Below are 15,260 nucleotides of genomic sequence, written 5' to 3'. Positions count from 1 at the left end.
AACCTTGGTGTAAAACTATTTTAAAATATGGGTCATACCACTCATTGTAAGCTTGCCAAAATAGTTCTATGTGACAGGTATTTCAATAAACATTTGATCTCAACTGTTTTTTCACCACCAAAGAGTCTAAACAGTGCATTTGAACTTCCTACAGTATCATCTGGTCACTTTTGGGAAAACTGGGAAACAAGGCAGATAAAGATGTATAAAATATTATTTATTTTACTTAAAAGCATATATTTAAGCCAGGCATGGTGGTGCAGGCATTTAATCCTAGCAATCAGGAGGAAGAGATGGGTGGATCTCTGTGAGTTCAAGGCCAGCCAGCTCTACAAAACAAACTGCAGGACCCTGTCTCAAGAAAAATATGTTAAGAATCTATTAATAACAAGAATAAGTATTTCAAAGATATATGTAGGTTGATATTTGTGGTTATTACAAGTTGAACTAAAAAGAGGAATTAGCCCTATTGGACATGTAAACTTGCTTCATGAGTCAGCACAGCTAATCCTCTGCACATTATTTATACAGTGTTTATAATGGTGCCATGGCAACACCTCATATCCCACAGGAGGACTTGTACTCACCTCTAAGTTATTTTTCAGAAGAACTGCCATAGTGGTCTCCATTTTTAACAATTATAGGAAATGCTCAGGGTTTTACTATGTACAGGGATATGCATGCATGCCCTGCAGCCTTCTGATCTCCACAGAGTGTGGTATTTTGACAACATGTGACAGAGTACTAGACTTTGTTCACAAATTTACACTTGTTTGGTTCATACTTTAATCCCAGCATGGGTGTTTATGTAAAAAGGGATTTGTGTCCTTTCTTGGAAATGTTTATCTTGCTTTTTGTAGTTATGTTAAGCTGAGATGTGACTGAACCATTTCTCCACACTCCTAAAGTCCCTGGGCTTGTCCCTGAAGCAGAGGAAGAAACTGTGAGGAAACACTTTTACTGTAGTTTCTGTGGGAAGGAACAGATGAGGTGGGGTAAGCAGTTTGGGACTGACTGGTTTGAGTCATTTTAGCAGCTGGTGATGAGGAGCTGTCCTAGCTGTCTGGTTCTTGATAGGAGGTAAGGGAAGAATTAGGAACCATCTCAAGTCTTGAGTGTGAGAATCCACCAAGGCAGGTTATAGGGCTGGGCTGTAAGTTGGCTGGCTTATATTTGAAAAGCTTACAGCTGCAGGAAATCTGATGGCTTCTTTGGGCACCTGTACTCACGTGTACATAACCACACACAGACACACAAAATCAAAAATATGAAATAAATATTTTAAAAATATCACAAGTTAATTTGGAGTGTTATAATAATTTTGCAAATTATTTTCAGTCGGTTTTCTACCAGATCTGTGAATTATAGAAACACAAGCTTAAATATAATAATGATACCATAAGATGCCCCTTTAAAATGAACACTTAGAGAAGAGAAGAGAGTGTCTCATTTCCTTCAGTGTTGGAGCCATGGATAAGTTGGCCTTGCTCCAGAAAATAACCTCTGACCCACGCTAAAGCAAGAAGTTCTAACTAAACTCAGTGTATCACATACACAAAGAAGGCACAGGAGTAAAAAGGTCCCATGTCAGGAAGAGGAGTCTCAGTGACTAAGAGGGGACTGAGGGGACATGGGGAAGATGACTAAAAGTCAATATATAAAGGTCTGAAACTGAAACTGAAACAATAAAGTAAAACCAAAGAGGAATTACTACAATAACCTTCTACTTTCCTTTTCCCTTTTATGGTGATATAGGGTACCAGACATATAGGTTCCAGCTAGAAAGAGCTGACAATTGGAAAAGTTCTTCTCGCTCATCATCTGGACAAAAATATATTTATTTAGAAGCAAAGGTTTTGATTTAAATGTAAATCAGTTATTTTTGTAAGTGCAAGAAGTCTAGGTCTATTTTTGGTACTATAACAAGGAGATAAATTTTAATATGTATTTGTCCTCCAAATAAGCCTAACATAATATGTTATAGTAAAAATCACATCAAATTTTATCACCCTTACATTAAGCAACATGTGCTATTGCTAAATAGAAAATGCCAAAGTTTTGTTTTCCTGTGCTACCAGAAACTAAATTTAAAGTTGATTTTATGATCTACAACTTTTGAGATCCTGATAGACATCAAGCATTCCTCTAGAACAATGGTTCTCAACCTGTGGGTCAAAACTCCCTTGGAGTCACATATCAGATATTTGCATTACAATTTACAGCAGTAGCAAAATTACATTTATGATGTAGCAATGAAATAATTTTATGGTTGCAGGTCACCACAACATGGGGAATTATATTAAAGGGTCGAAGCATTAGGAAGGTTGAGAACCACTGCTGTAGAAATTGCCAGCTGAACAGTTAACTCAGGTAATTGAAGCCAATGTTCCCATTTTAAGACAGTGAAATCTGCCTTTTAAATACACACTTTTCTGAAAACAATCTCAATACACAAAGTAAACTGGTGTTGAAATAGCACAAGATAGTATGAGGTGTTATAAAGGTAACAACAATGAGGTGGTGGGAAATTGCCAAGGATAAATTTCCTAACAGGCAAACCTAGAGCATGTTGCATCTTTTGCTTTGGAGCAGCTGCCCACTTTAAAAGACTTCATGACTAAAAGTGAAGCAGCCATGATTCAAAATACCTCCATGGTTCAGGAAAAAGCCCCTGTTCTGAGTCAGGTTAAGATGGGCCAGAAAGTAGCAGCCTCACAAGCAAACAAAAATCCTCTCTGCAAATAACACCAAGGACAGTTGATCTTAGCCAAGAGGCCAAGAAGCAATGAGTAACCCCGAGGTAGACATCAAATTATTTCTATAAATAACTTTTAAAAATGCAATACAATGTCCACAGATAATCAAAGAAGGTCAAATACATGGGCAATAAAACAGCATGAAGTAGTCAGAGCAAAGGAATAAAAATAAACCTAAATGGAGTTTCCGGTGTATTATAGCATTTATGCTTATTGCACATCTAGAGATTTAAAACCCAGACTTTCAGAATGGCAGCAAGAAACCAAAATCTATGTAAAATGATTACATAATAGAAAACAAAAAATTAAAACACACAACTGACCAATACAATATATAAAATTTAAAATCCCAGTAGACAGGTTTAACAGTGTGTTTGATACAGCTAAAGGGAGAATCGGGGAAATGAAGACAAAGACAATATTCGGAGATAAGTATGACAACAAAATGGTGAAATTGTAAAATGCAGGGGAAGATGAAGTAGAATAAGGTATAAAAGACCAATTATTAGACACTGGTTTATTGATTTGTTTAGTGATTTACTTAAAGCACTGCTTGTACTGCCTATTTGCCAAGCACGACTTCACTTGCTACCTGAAACAGACTGACCTGGAGAAAGAGCTGAATCAATGGTCCATCGTCTTTAACAACCTGCTGACTGCCACTGTGCTTCTGTAAAATCTTGCTTGCTTGCTCGTCCCACTTTGTGACTTTAGAGTATAAAATGAGAATGCAAACTGGACCTGGAATCAAAGTCTTTCCGAAGCTATTCTGGCTTTGATCCATCAGTGACATCTCTCTTCTACTCTCATTGGTGGCAGGGTGCTTATTCCAGAAGGATTCCCACAACAAAGAGATACATGGCATACAATAGAAAAACCTAACACAATTAATTGTCATCCCAACAAGAGAGAATTGTAATCTGTCATTTTATGATTGGAATGGAGAAAAGTATCTGAGAAAACATTGGCCTTAAGGAAGAAAAAAGTATTTGGTTCACAACTTCAGAGGTTTTGGTCTGTGATTGCCTGGTTTTGTTGTTGAGGACGGGAGGCAAGCCTGAACAACAAGGCAGTTAGCATGGGGTAGATGCTCCTTTCCACCTGGTAGCCAGAAAGTAGAGCTAAAGACAGGAAGAGGCCAGAGACAAGATACCAAAGAGCTAGGTTGCTCTGACCCACATCCTCTAACCAGACCCCATCTCCTGTGGGAGGCCAGCTCCCACCTTTTAAAAGGGTTCCTATGAGGAGGAGAGAGGGATAAGAAATGATAGAAAGAGACCTAGATGATGAGAGGAAAGACAGAAACATAAGATAGCTTCGGGAAGACCTGCGTCAAAACCCAGCAGTCCCTTTGCCTCTTCAAAAGGACTTTTATAACAATGCCAGGGGGCAGAGCAAAAGACCTCCCCCTTGCTAGATCAAAGCACACCACACAGCCAAGTGTAGACCCTTCCAAACACCTGGTAACCACACCCAAAATCAAATCATCCCTTTATGCAGCCCTGCTGGGTAAAGTAAACTCAGATTCTCGGACCCTGAGTAAGTTCTCATTATGAAACATCTGTAGGACTCTACAACCTCCTAAAGTTCCCAGCACCATCCAAGAATGCCACCAGCTGATACCCAAGCCCAGAGTATGTGAGCTCATTGGGAACATTCCATATTCAAACTATAACAGCAATATTCAAAATGATGACATAGAGTCACAAACACACTCACCATAAGGTATTTACTATAATTATAAAACTGTAAGTTTCACCATAGAAATCAGATGCAACTTTAGCCAAGTGACCAGAGTCAACACCAGCAGGGACTCGACAAATGAACATTGTGTGTCTACTGCAGTCTTAGCACTGAGAAGGTACAATGTCACTTCTCTTTTTTCTTTCTTTTTTAATGTATGTGTATGAATATTTGACCACATGAGTTTATGAGCATCATGTACATTCAGGTGCCCACAGAGGGCAAATTGTTGGATCTCCTTGAACTGGAGTTACAGACAGTTATAAGCCAACTGATATGGGTATTGGAACCAAACCTGGGTCCTCAGCAAGAGCAATAAGTGACCTTAACTGCTGAGCCCCACAATGTCACTTCTGTAATATATCCAGAAAAATACTTAAATCAAAATCTAACCATAAGTAAGTATAGGTCAAACACTGCTTATTCAAAATAAGTGAACTATATTCTTCTAAAACAAGAACACGAAAGACAAAGACAGATTGAGAAAATGTTTCAAACGAAAAGAAATAAGGTAGAAATATCAATAAATAAAACTATGATACTAGATAGGAAAAAACAGTCATAATAAGGTCTATAGGCTATACTATTGCATAGGAATTAATCTGGATTCCCATAATGGTAAAATGGTTATATAAGACAACACATCCTTGATTTGGGAAAATTTCAAGTATTATGATTTTCCAGAACAACCACTTCAAGAATATGAGGATCAGCCCCAAAGAACTATGAGACAATCAGAAGAGAAGTAGACAGATCTAACAATACACAGAATGCAATTCAGCAGGGGGCTTCCTGACCAAGCCATGTTACTATGAAAGAGCAAGGACAGCTGAATCTCCATCATTTGCGTCAGAAGGAGGAACATATTCTGGGGTTTGGGAAAAGGTGACTTCATCCCAGCTGTGATATGTCTGGCTTATCTTAAGCTGATGTCAAAGAGTCACATCCTTATGCCAAGGTTCAGTTATTAAAGTGCACATACCACTCCCACGTTCTTTGCTATTGTTAGTTTTGTGGAAAACTAGAAGAAAAAGTGTCTGTAGTTACTATGTGACAGTAGAAGAGAAGACTCAAGAGGGCTATCGTCCTGTCGAGCTGAATCCACATACTCATTAATTAAGTGCCTAGTCTGCAACTTAACTTTCCAATGTAGACTTAAAAGAAGAAAGATATTCACTCCAAAACTTAGTGTAATTGTGAGAACCAAACACCAAAAAGTATAAAGATGTGGTCAGACCTAACTGGGAGAGCTCATCAGCAGGAGTCCCACAAGAAATACTGAAAGGGAGGCTTTGACAGAACAGATAACTTCCAAATTAGCACAGAGAAAAATAGAACAAAGCAAGTCAAATGCCCAAAATGACAAAAGAACTGAGACAACATTTTTAAGAGTAGATAAGACAGAAAATACTGGCTAGGTGATGAAACTACTAACAGACCAGCAAAATGGTCGCTTTAAAAGTCAGGAGAATTGAACCGGGCAGAGTGGTGCAAATCTTTAATCCCAGCACTTAGGAGACAGAGGCAGGTGGATCTCTGTGAGTTCGAGGCCAGCCTGGTCTACAGAGCAAGTTCCAAGACAGCCAGGGCTACCCAGAGAACCCCTGTCTTGAAAAACAGAGAGACAGAGAGACAGAGACAGAGACAGAGAGAGAGGAGGGTGGAGGGAGGAGGGAACTAGGAGAATAAGTCTGCCTCAGAAAAAAGACAGTATAAGCTTTCTGGTCAGGTTTTGTTTCTCGACCTGAGTGGATATGGCTGCATGGAGTTTTACTTTGTAATTTTTCTTTAAGCTATGCACCTGTTTTGTGTGACCATATATACATTTGTATAATATATATATACATATATATGTATGTGTGTATTTATAGATATAGATATAGATACATGTAGCTGGAGCTTTCCTGTGTCCACCTGGATCCTTCAGCCGCTCAGACCCAAATAAACACACAGACGCTTATATTACTTATAAACTGTTTGGCAGTGGCAGGCTTCTTGCTATCTAGTTTTTATATCTTAAATTAACCCATTTCTATTAATCTATAAGTTGCCACGTGGCTTGTGGCTTACTGGTACTTTTACATCTTGTTCCTCTGTGTCTGCCTGGTGACTCCTGACTCAGCCTTCCTGTTCCCAGAATTCTCCTCTCTGCTTATCCCACCTATACTATACTTTCTGCCAGGCTACTGGACAATCAGCCTGCTATTTATCAACCAAATCAGAGCAACACATTCACAGTATAGATAGATAGATAGATAGATAGATAGATAGATAGATAGATAGATATATGCGATTAAAACATAATGACTTTCTATCAGCCTCTCCTTGCCATATACCATATGCCATGCAGTGTACACTCTATATATAAACTGATGAAAGAAACAGTCCCTCAATCCCTGAAAGTGTTCACAAGGTTAGGCAGATTAGAGTCAGACAAGCTTTAGGTATGAGCTTTTTCTGTCTCCCAGAAAATAGCCTGTCCTGTTCTGCCTGGCATGTGCATACTTGTGTGTGTCCCCACCACCACCACCACCACCACCACCACCACCACCACCACCACCACCATTCCTTGCTTTGGTAGTAACTGTCTGCCCATATTCCTTTCTCCTTCATACCATAGTCTGCAAGCCTTGAAGACCTCTCTCAATGAGGCTTGGTGTTCAATAGCAGATGAATTATTTCTTTGACACAACGTTCTTTTAAACAGAAGATGTCATGCTTCTACAACCAATTGTTAAAGCATTTTGATCAAAGCCTTTTAAAGAATAATTGATTTATAGAAATTCTGAAATACACTAAGAAAGTGTGAGGCATTACAGAGCTACCTATGAAGGTCCTCGGTGCAAGTTCCAGTGTCCCAGTATTAATAAAATCCCATCTTCTTTTATCCACTCCTCATGATCTTGATTTTTTTTAAAAAAAATCACACTTTTGGACTGACCCAAAACATAAATTAAAAATGTAAGAAATAATTTTGTGATATAGCCATCTGCTCTGGGTTTTGTTAGGAATTAATTTTCTATTTTGAAGTGTTTGAGTTGCCCATTCCTTATTTCTTTTCATTTAATCAGAGCTATTTAAAAAGTATTGTTTAAATTAATAGAAAAAGAGGCCATGAATTTGAAAGAGAGTAAGGAGGAATATATAGAAGGGATTGGATAGAGGAAAGGAAAGGGGTAAATGATATAATTATCACCTTAAAACTAAAAAGAATTAAAGTATTATTTAAGTAAAGCCCAAAGGAAGAGTGGGTACATGATTCCTGCCATGGCTTCAGGAAAGGCAGGGACTGCATTTAACTCAAGCTAGCGTTTGCTCTCCATACATGTTTCCTACTCTCTATTTGTCTCCCTCCTGACTCTAGTACAAATGCCTTTCTTTGGTTTTAAGTCCTCAAAGTGTCTCTAATAGAGACACTGCATCGTAAGTAATGGCCTGGAAGCCTTACAACAATTTTCTTCCTGAAGTTGCTGAAAGGCAAAGCTAACAACGACCGGAGCGTCAAAACTCACCTCTTCTCAGGTAAATGATTTTATCTCATCATGTCTTGGTTGGAGAAGGATTAGGCTAACTGATTACTTTCATTTCTTCCTGAGTGTGCTGTGAGGGGCTTGAACACCCTGTGGAGCCTGACAGGGTTTAGTCTGAGTGTCAGGCCTGTAAGTTGTGGTATGTGGAGGAGAACAGGATGCCTGTCTTACACACACACACACACACACACACACACACACACACACACCACGGAAGTTCCTTCTCTTTCCTTTTCTTTCTTCCTATTCTCAGCCTCTGCCATGAGCAGTTCTCTGGACTAACGGAGAAAGACAACCTTCCAAAGAGTCCTTACCCTTGGTGTCCAAATAACCCTCAGGCAAATCTTCCTGTTACTGTGATCCTTTATTTAGGGTTTTGAAACCCAACCTCAGCATCACTTGCATATTCTAAATAGAAAGGGGATCAGAAACTTTCTGTAAAGGGCCAAAGAGTAAATATTTTAGGTTTAAGGGCCATATGGTTTCTATCTTAACTGCTCAGTTCTGATATTGAAGTCACAAGCAGTCATAAGCAGTATTTAAACAAATGAGTGTGGCTGTGTTCCTATAAAACTTTATTTATGAATGCTGAGATAGGCTTTCCATAACTATTTAAAAATGTAGAAACCATTCTTAGCTTGGGGCCATACAAAACAGGCAGGGGCAGGTTCAGCCCTGGGTTGAACCCTGATTGAAAGAACAAAATCTTTCCACTGCAGAATGTTTACAATTATGAATTATTAAAGGTTGTTCAACTTGTATGTTGTACTTGGGGATTATGTTTAACTATAACTTTCATAATCATTGGGTCCTCTGTGTTTTAAATATTGATCATGTTTATAGTGCTTAAGACAATCTGACATTGAAAATCTGGTGGATTAGCAGAGGATTCCAATGTAAAATGAATGATCATAGATTTGGAGTTTTAACTTGAAAATTAGACGTTATTTTACACTAGTAAACCTTAACTTAATGGCTAAAAGACCTTGAGAGTGTCTGTATTTACAAGCATTATTTATGTAATAAATTTTCACACGAAGAGTTTCATTGTTTGAGAAGTAAATTTGCCTGGTCGAGCATTTGGAATAAAGTATATTGAATATGTTTGTAAATGGCTGTAAAATGTTTAAAGAAATTTGATAAACTAATGACTGATCATTGCAGAATGTTTATTCTGTACAACTTAATCAAACAGAAATGAAAGAGCCAGGGAAGGAGCTGAATATGGTACACACACCTACAGTCCCAGCACCTGGAGGAAGAGGCAGGAAGATCGTGACTGTATTGACAACCTGGACAATGTAGTGAGTTGTAAGCCAGCTTACCACAATCGAGACTGTCCTGTAGGGACGGGGCAATGACTCAGATATTGAAAGGGCTTACTGCTCTGCCAGAAGACCCTAGTTCAGTTCCCAGCATCTATATCAGGGCAATAAACAACTGCCTGTAACTCCAGTTCCTAGTTTCTGGTGCCTTTTTCTGGCCTCCATGGGCACTTGCATGCCTATGAATTCTGGCAGGAGTGCATGCATGTACGTTGAAAAAAGACTATCGCAAAGGAAGAAGCAAAAAAAAGCTAAAATTCTTATTTTTAGAGACTTGTCAATGGAAGAACAAGACATATACAGAGCTTAAAAGTAAATGAACACATTTTAAACTATGTAACTTTTTTAGTTATGTAAATCATAATTATCGTGTTTTTAATTATGTAAATGATATTTTAATCATTGCTAAGCCAGGCGGTAGTGCACACCTTTAATCCCAGCACCCAGGAGGCAGAGCCAGGCAGATCTCTGTGAGTTTGAGGCCAGCCTGGTCTACAGAGCGAGATCTAGGACAGGCACCAAAACTACACAGAGAAATGATGTCTCGAAAAAAGAAAGGAAAAAAAACCCTCTTAGGTAACTGGAACTAATCATTTTTGTATAAAATCTTCTTGAATTCATCCTAATAAGAGTGATACATGAGGAGCACAGTGGTGAGAACCAGTGTGGCCAATCCATCTGATCAGCTACTGCCATTTAGCAGTATAATATCTAACCAGACTGTGACCATGGTCTGTGCTGGCACTAATTCTTTCTATGACACATCATTTTAATTTTTTTCTGTGTTCTTTAGAATTTCATATATGTATACAATGAAATGTGGTCATATCAACACCCTATGCCCCATCTAATGCCCCCCATATCTAACCAACTCACACCCCTCGAAACTTCATATCATCATTTTCTTTTGTTCTGTTTTGTTCTTGATAACACAGTAAATTCAATTCCTGTCACTCTTATATGCATGGTCGTGGGGTCATCCCCTGGATCATGGAAAACCTACCAGTGGCTACACCCTCAAAAAAGAACAAGTCACCCTAACTCGGCTGCTATCACTGCCAGCAGCTCCTTGTTAAGGGGTGAGGCCTAGAAAGCACCTCCCCCATCTATGCTGGAATTTTGCCTGGCTTGATTTTGTGCCCATCTTGAACAGGTAGCCACAGCTACTATGACAACATGGTCTTCATCCAAACCAATAGTCAAACCCATCCAAAGCACCAAGAATGGACCAAAAGTCATGGTAGAGGAGGCAGGTGATGTTGCATTGGAGCACTCTGAGACTGGAGATTCACATGATGGATTGTAGGTCATCATCAACATATCTAACTAACAGCTGATGCATATTAGTGCTTATTCCTTGAGAAATATTCTTCACATGTAAATACAGAACAGAAAGTGGTATCCTTCAAAACCTGATGTCAGCTTAATACCATGTCTTTCCTCAGCATAATTTAATTTTCTGGTGCACTTGTTTGCAAGGGATAGATCCAGGGCCTCACACATGCAAGACTATCACTCAGACACTGAGTTTATCCCTAGCTACCCAGTATAACTTAAAATAGAGGTCAGTACACAACCATCTGGGATATTTGGCCTGCCACTTGTTTTTGTACATCATCAAACTAAAAATGGCTTTTATACTGCTAATAGTTCTTTAAAAAGCAATAAAATATTTTGTAACATATGAAAATCATAGACAATCTGAATGTCAGTTTCCATAAAGAAGTTGTATTGGTGCACAGATAAACACACTCATTGTCATTTTGTCTGTGGCTGTTTTCACACCATTGAATAGTTCTACCAGAGAGACGCCACATGGCCCACAAAACGCTTACTATTGGTCCCTTATAAAGAAAGCCTGCCAACCCCTGCTCTTAGAGAATGATTTTATAATATCAAGTGACATGATGCGGTAGAGAAATCTACATGTTCCATGTGATGACTCCACAGTTGGTAAACCGACAATAGACATGTTAATAGAAAAGCTATAACAAATGTATTTGCTCACAATGTGTGGTGACACAGAAACCTTCTGGTCGAAACCCCCAAGTCCAGGGTGAACAATCCATCTTTGTGCTTCGGCTTGTTGAAGTCTGGGACACCAGGCAGAAATGTGACTGGACAGAAAAGATATGATCCAGAAGTAACAGAGGGTGAGAACCAGCCAAGTTGTCGGTTCCGATTCTTCTTGGCCTCTGTGCAGCATTCTGCTTGGGTTGAGGGTGATCTGCATTCAAGCAAGGTAGGCCAAAGATTGGCTTTGGAGTCTATTCTTCCAGGAAGACAAGGAGGTTAGAACAACATTTTTGCATTGTGGCTAGCTTTGGGAATGTAGGCCTGGATTCTAAAACATAAAGAGAAATTCTAGACTTACTGACTGGTCATAGTAAGAATAAGGGAGGAGAGCAGAAGCCCAGAAGCTTTTCCTCTAAGGCCTTCACTTTGGAGTGTTATTTTGTTGAGCCCCACAATATACTAGATGAGAAAGCCAGGGTTATAACCCATTTCTTTTTTATTCTTAAGTAAATTTTTCCAATGAAAGATCCCCCTCTTCCCTCCTCCAACCCCCTCAACCTCCCCCTCCCAACTACCAAACACTCCTCCCCAGAAGAAAGCAAGGCCTCTCATGAGGAGGCACATCCAGTAGAGGCAAGCAGAGCTTTTCTCCAGTGACTGATGCATTATTTCAGTGGCATTGCTCACTCCTGGAGTGAGTTGATGTCTGGAGGAATTCTCTTTACTGCTTAATTAGGAAGCATCTTGTAGCTTGTCTGTAGCTCTTTTTCTTGAGATTAGTGTCTCCTGTCACATTGGCCTGCCCTCCATCCCTAACATTCCCTTATCTTTGAGACACTGTGGGCATCTGAGGGAAATTGGGATCTGTTTAGTTCAGGATTAAATGGTACTGGCATTTGGAAGATACTTAGCTTGGGTTAAACGGGCTTGTGTCCCTATTACTCCAAGTCTCTGGTCTATAGTGATGATTAGCTCTTTGTCCACCCACCTTGCCAACACAGTAGCTCTATGGCAAGGACAAGAAAGATGCAGAGCTATAAGAAAGTGTCAGATAGCACCAGGTAACAGGAAACTGTCCAAGAAACAAGAGTTACGATTTATGCAAATGCTATTTCATCATCACATGAAAATATATAGACATAGAACACACATATACACATATACTGTCAAGAATGTGCATGATAGTAAAACACATATACTCATGAATGTGCCATATATATTTTCTGGTGATAATTGCACATAAAATGTCTATGTTTTAAGAACTGTTATCTGAGTACTGACGTGTAGTACTTGCATAAGCACTTGCAAAGAGAAGTCACGTGTTTCATGAATCCCAGTGTATCCTGTCAAACTCTACATTCACCTAGCAGTCTTGGCCAGATTAACTTAGGTCATTCTGTGAAGAAAAAAGAAAATACTTTTGCTAAATTGCCACCGACTCACTGAAATGTTCCCAAGAATGAATAGTTTCTGGCCTTTTGTTATTATCAGTAGTTGGTCCATAGTAGTGATTTAATTATACAATTACAGAACTCAGTACAAAGGAACGGCATTTTTTAGGGGGGATGGGGTTTATTTCATCTTACAGTCCCAGGTTGCAGTCGATCAGTGGGAGGATCACATAGCTAGCCACAGCTCATCCATAGTTCAGAGCAGAAAGAAAGAAATGCGTGCAGCCTTGATTTTTCTCCTGCATCCTTGTGCTCAGCCTGATTTCTCCTTTTATACAGATCGGGAAACCCTGCCTAGGGAATAGTACCACCCACAGTCAGCTGGGTCTTCCCACATCACTGAAGGAAATCCCTTGGGTTCAAGGTAGACAATGCTTTGTTGAGACTCCTTCCCCAGGTGATTACGTGCTGTGTCAAGTCGACAGTTAAAGCTGACCATCCCAGTATCAATGGGTCAGGCAGAGTCCAGTAGTTCCATCTACCCAGAGTCAGCACTTTATTGATAACACTGACCCATCCTCACCAGCTTATCTGCAGTTAACTCAGAGAAAGGTACTCTTTCTTTTTAAGAAAATTTTTATTCATTTTACATACCAACCACAGATCCCCCTATCATGCCTCCTCCTGCTCCCCCTGAGCCTTCCCCCCAGACCTACCTTCCATCCCCTCCTCCAAAAGGGTAGGGGCTCCCATGGGGAGTCAGCAAAGCCTGGTACATTAGTTGAGGCAGGAACAAGGCCCTCACCCCGGCATCAAGGCTGAGCAAGGTGTCCCACTACAGGTAATGGGCTTCAGAAATCCAGCTCATGTACCAGGAATGGATTCTGATCCCACTGCCAAGGGCCCCTCCAACAGACCAAGCTACACAACTGTCTTCCATATGCAGAGGGCCTAGTCCAGTCCCAGACAGGTTCCACAGCTATCAGTCTAAAGTTTGTGAGTTCCTATGAGCTTGGTTCAGTTGTCTCTGTAGATTTCCCCATCATGATTTTTTCTCCTTTTATTTTATTAAGAGATTTTCTATTCATTTTACATATCAACCACAGATTCCCCTGTCTTCCCTCCTCCCACCCCCAAGCCTTCCACCCCAACGCACCCCCTATTCCCACCTCCTCCAAGGCAAGGTCTCCCATGGGGAGTCAGCAGAGCCTGGTACACTCAGTTGAGGCAGGTCTAAGCCCCTCCTCCCTGCACCAAGGCTGCATAAAGTGTCTCACCATAGGCACTAGGTTCCAAAAAGCCAGTCCCACTGCTTGGGGGTCCCCTAAACAGTTCAAGCTGAACTACTATATCACTTATCCAGAGGACCTAGTCCAGTACCACCCCATCATGATCTTGACCCCTCTTGCTCATAGAATCCCTCCTCCCTCTCTTCAGCTGGACTCCTGGAGCCCAGCCTGGTGCTTGGCTGTGGATTTCTGCATCTGCTTCCATCAGTTACTAGATGAAGGCTCTAAGGTGACAGGGTATTCACCAATCTGATTACCAGGGTAGGCCAGCTCAGGCACCCTCTCCACTATTGCTAGTAGTTTAATCTGGAGTCATCCTTGTGGATTCCTGAGAACTTCCCTAGCACCAGCTTTCTCCCTAATTCCATAGTGTCTCCCCCATCAAGATATCTCTGAGAAAGGCCCTCTTAACCATACTTTCTTTTTCTTCTTTTTAAAACCCAAACTATTTTATTTTTGTGATTTCTTTTAAGTTAAAATATAATTGCATCATTTCCTCCCTCCAGTCCCTCCCATACTCCGCCTCACTCCCTCTCAAACTCATGGCCTCTTTCTCTTTAATCACTGTTACATACATATATATACATATATATATATATATATATATATATATAGGTGTGTGACTATATAATATAAATATATAACCTGTTAATATATAATTATTTACTGTCGTTTGTATATATATGATTTCAGGGCTGATCACTACATATTAGATGGCCATTAATGGGGCTAATTCTCCCTCTCACAGCAGTCATTAGTTGCCTGTAGATCTTGGTCTAGAGGTAGCATGCCATGAGTTTCCCCTTCCACACTAGCGTGTGTGGCTATCATTGCTTGTTTCTTATTAGGCAGCCATAGTGTTGAGACATTTTTAGGGGTAGCTTCCCTAGCGCTTCTACAAGACACAATTTTAAAGACTTTTGAGTCCTATGGCTCATAAAATATGTCTGCCACCTCTTCCATGATGTTCCTTGAACCTTAGGTGTGGGGGTTGTGTTGGAGATGCCTCAGTTTTTACTGTGTAACTGTTAGCCATGGCTATGTCCAATTTGGATAAAGAAAAGAAAGCTAAGGAATTGAGAGTGCTGAGTGGAATATGTATCAAAATGATTTTAAAGGTGATGAAGGTCAAAGTAGGAACAGGAATTGGAATCCCAGAATAAAACAAACAAACAAACAAAAACAGGATTTAAGATCTCAGAGGTAATAT

The 15,260-nt window shown here is 40.0% G+C and overlaps 1 protein-coding gene across 1 annotated transcript in view; it reads left to right on the top strand.

The window, feature by feature from the left end:
* The window catches only part of Cpa6 (carboxypeptidase A6), a 308,045-nt gene that overhangs the window by 135,732 nt on the left and 157,053 nt on the right, over positions 1–15,260 (top strand). The gene's annotated exons all lie outside the window — the stretch shown is intronic.

Source organism: Peromyscus californicus, unplaced genomic scaffold (assembly GCF_007827085.1).
Source record: "Peromyscus californicus insignis strain IS unplaced genomic scaffold, ASM782708v3 Scaffold_5__1_contigs__length_169319896, whole genome shotgun sequence".
Classification (NCBI taxonomy): domain Eukaryota; kingdom Metazoa; phylum Chordata; class Mammalia; order Rodentia; family Cricetidae; genus Peromyscus; species Peromyscus californicus.
Note: the sequence above shows the minus strand (reverse complement) of the source record. Positions and strands in the feature narration are given on the sequence as shown.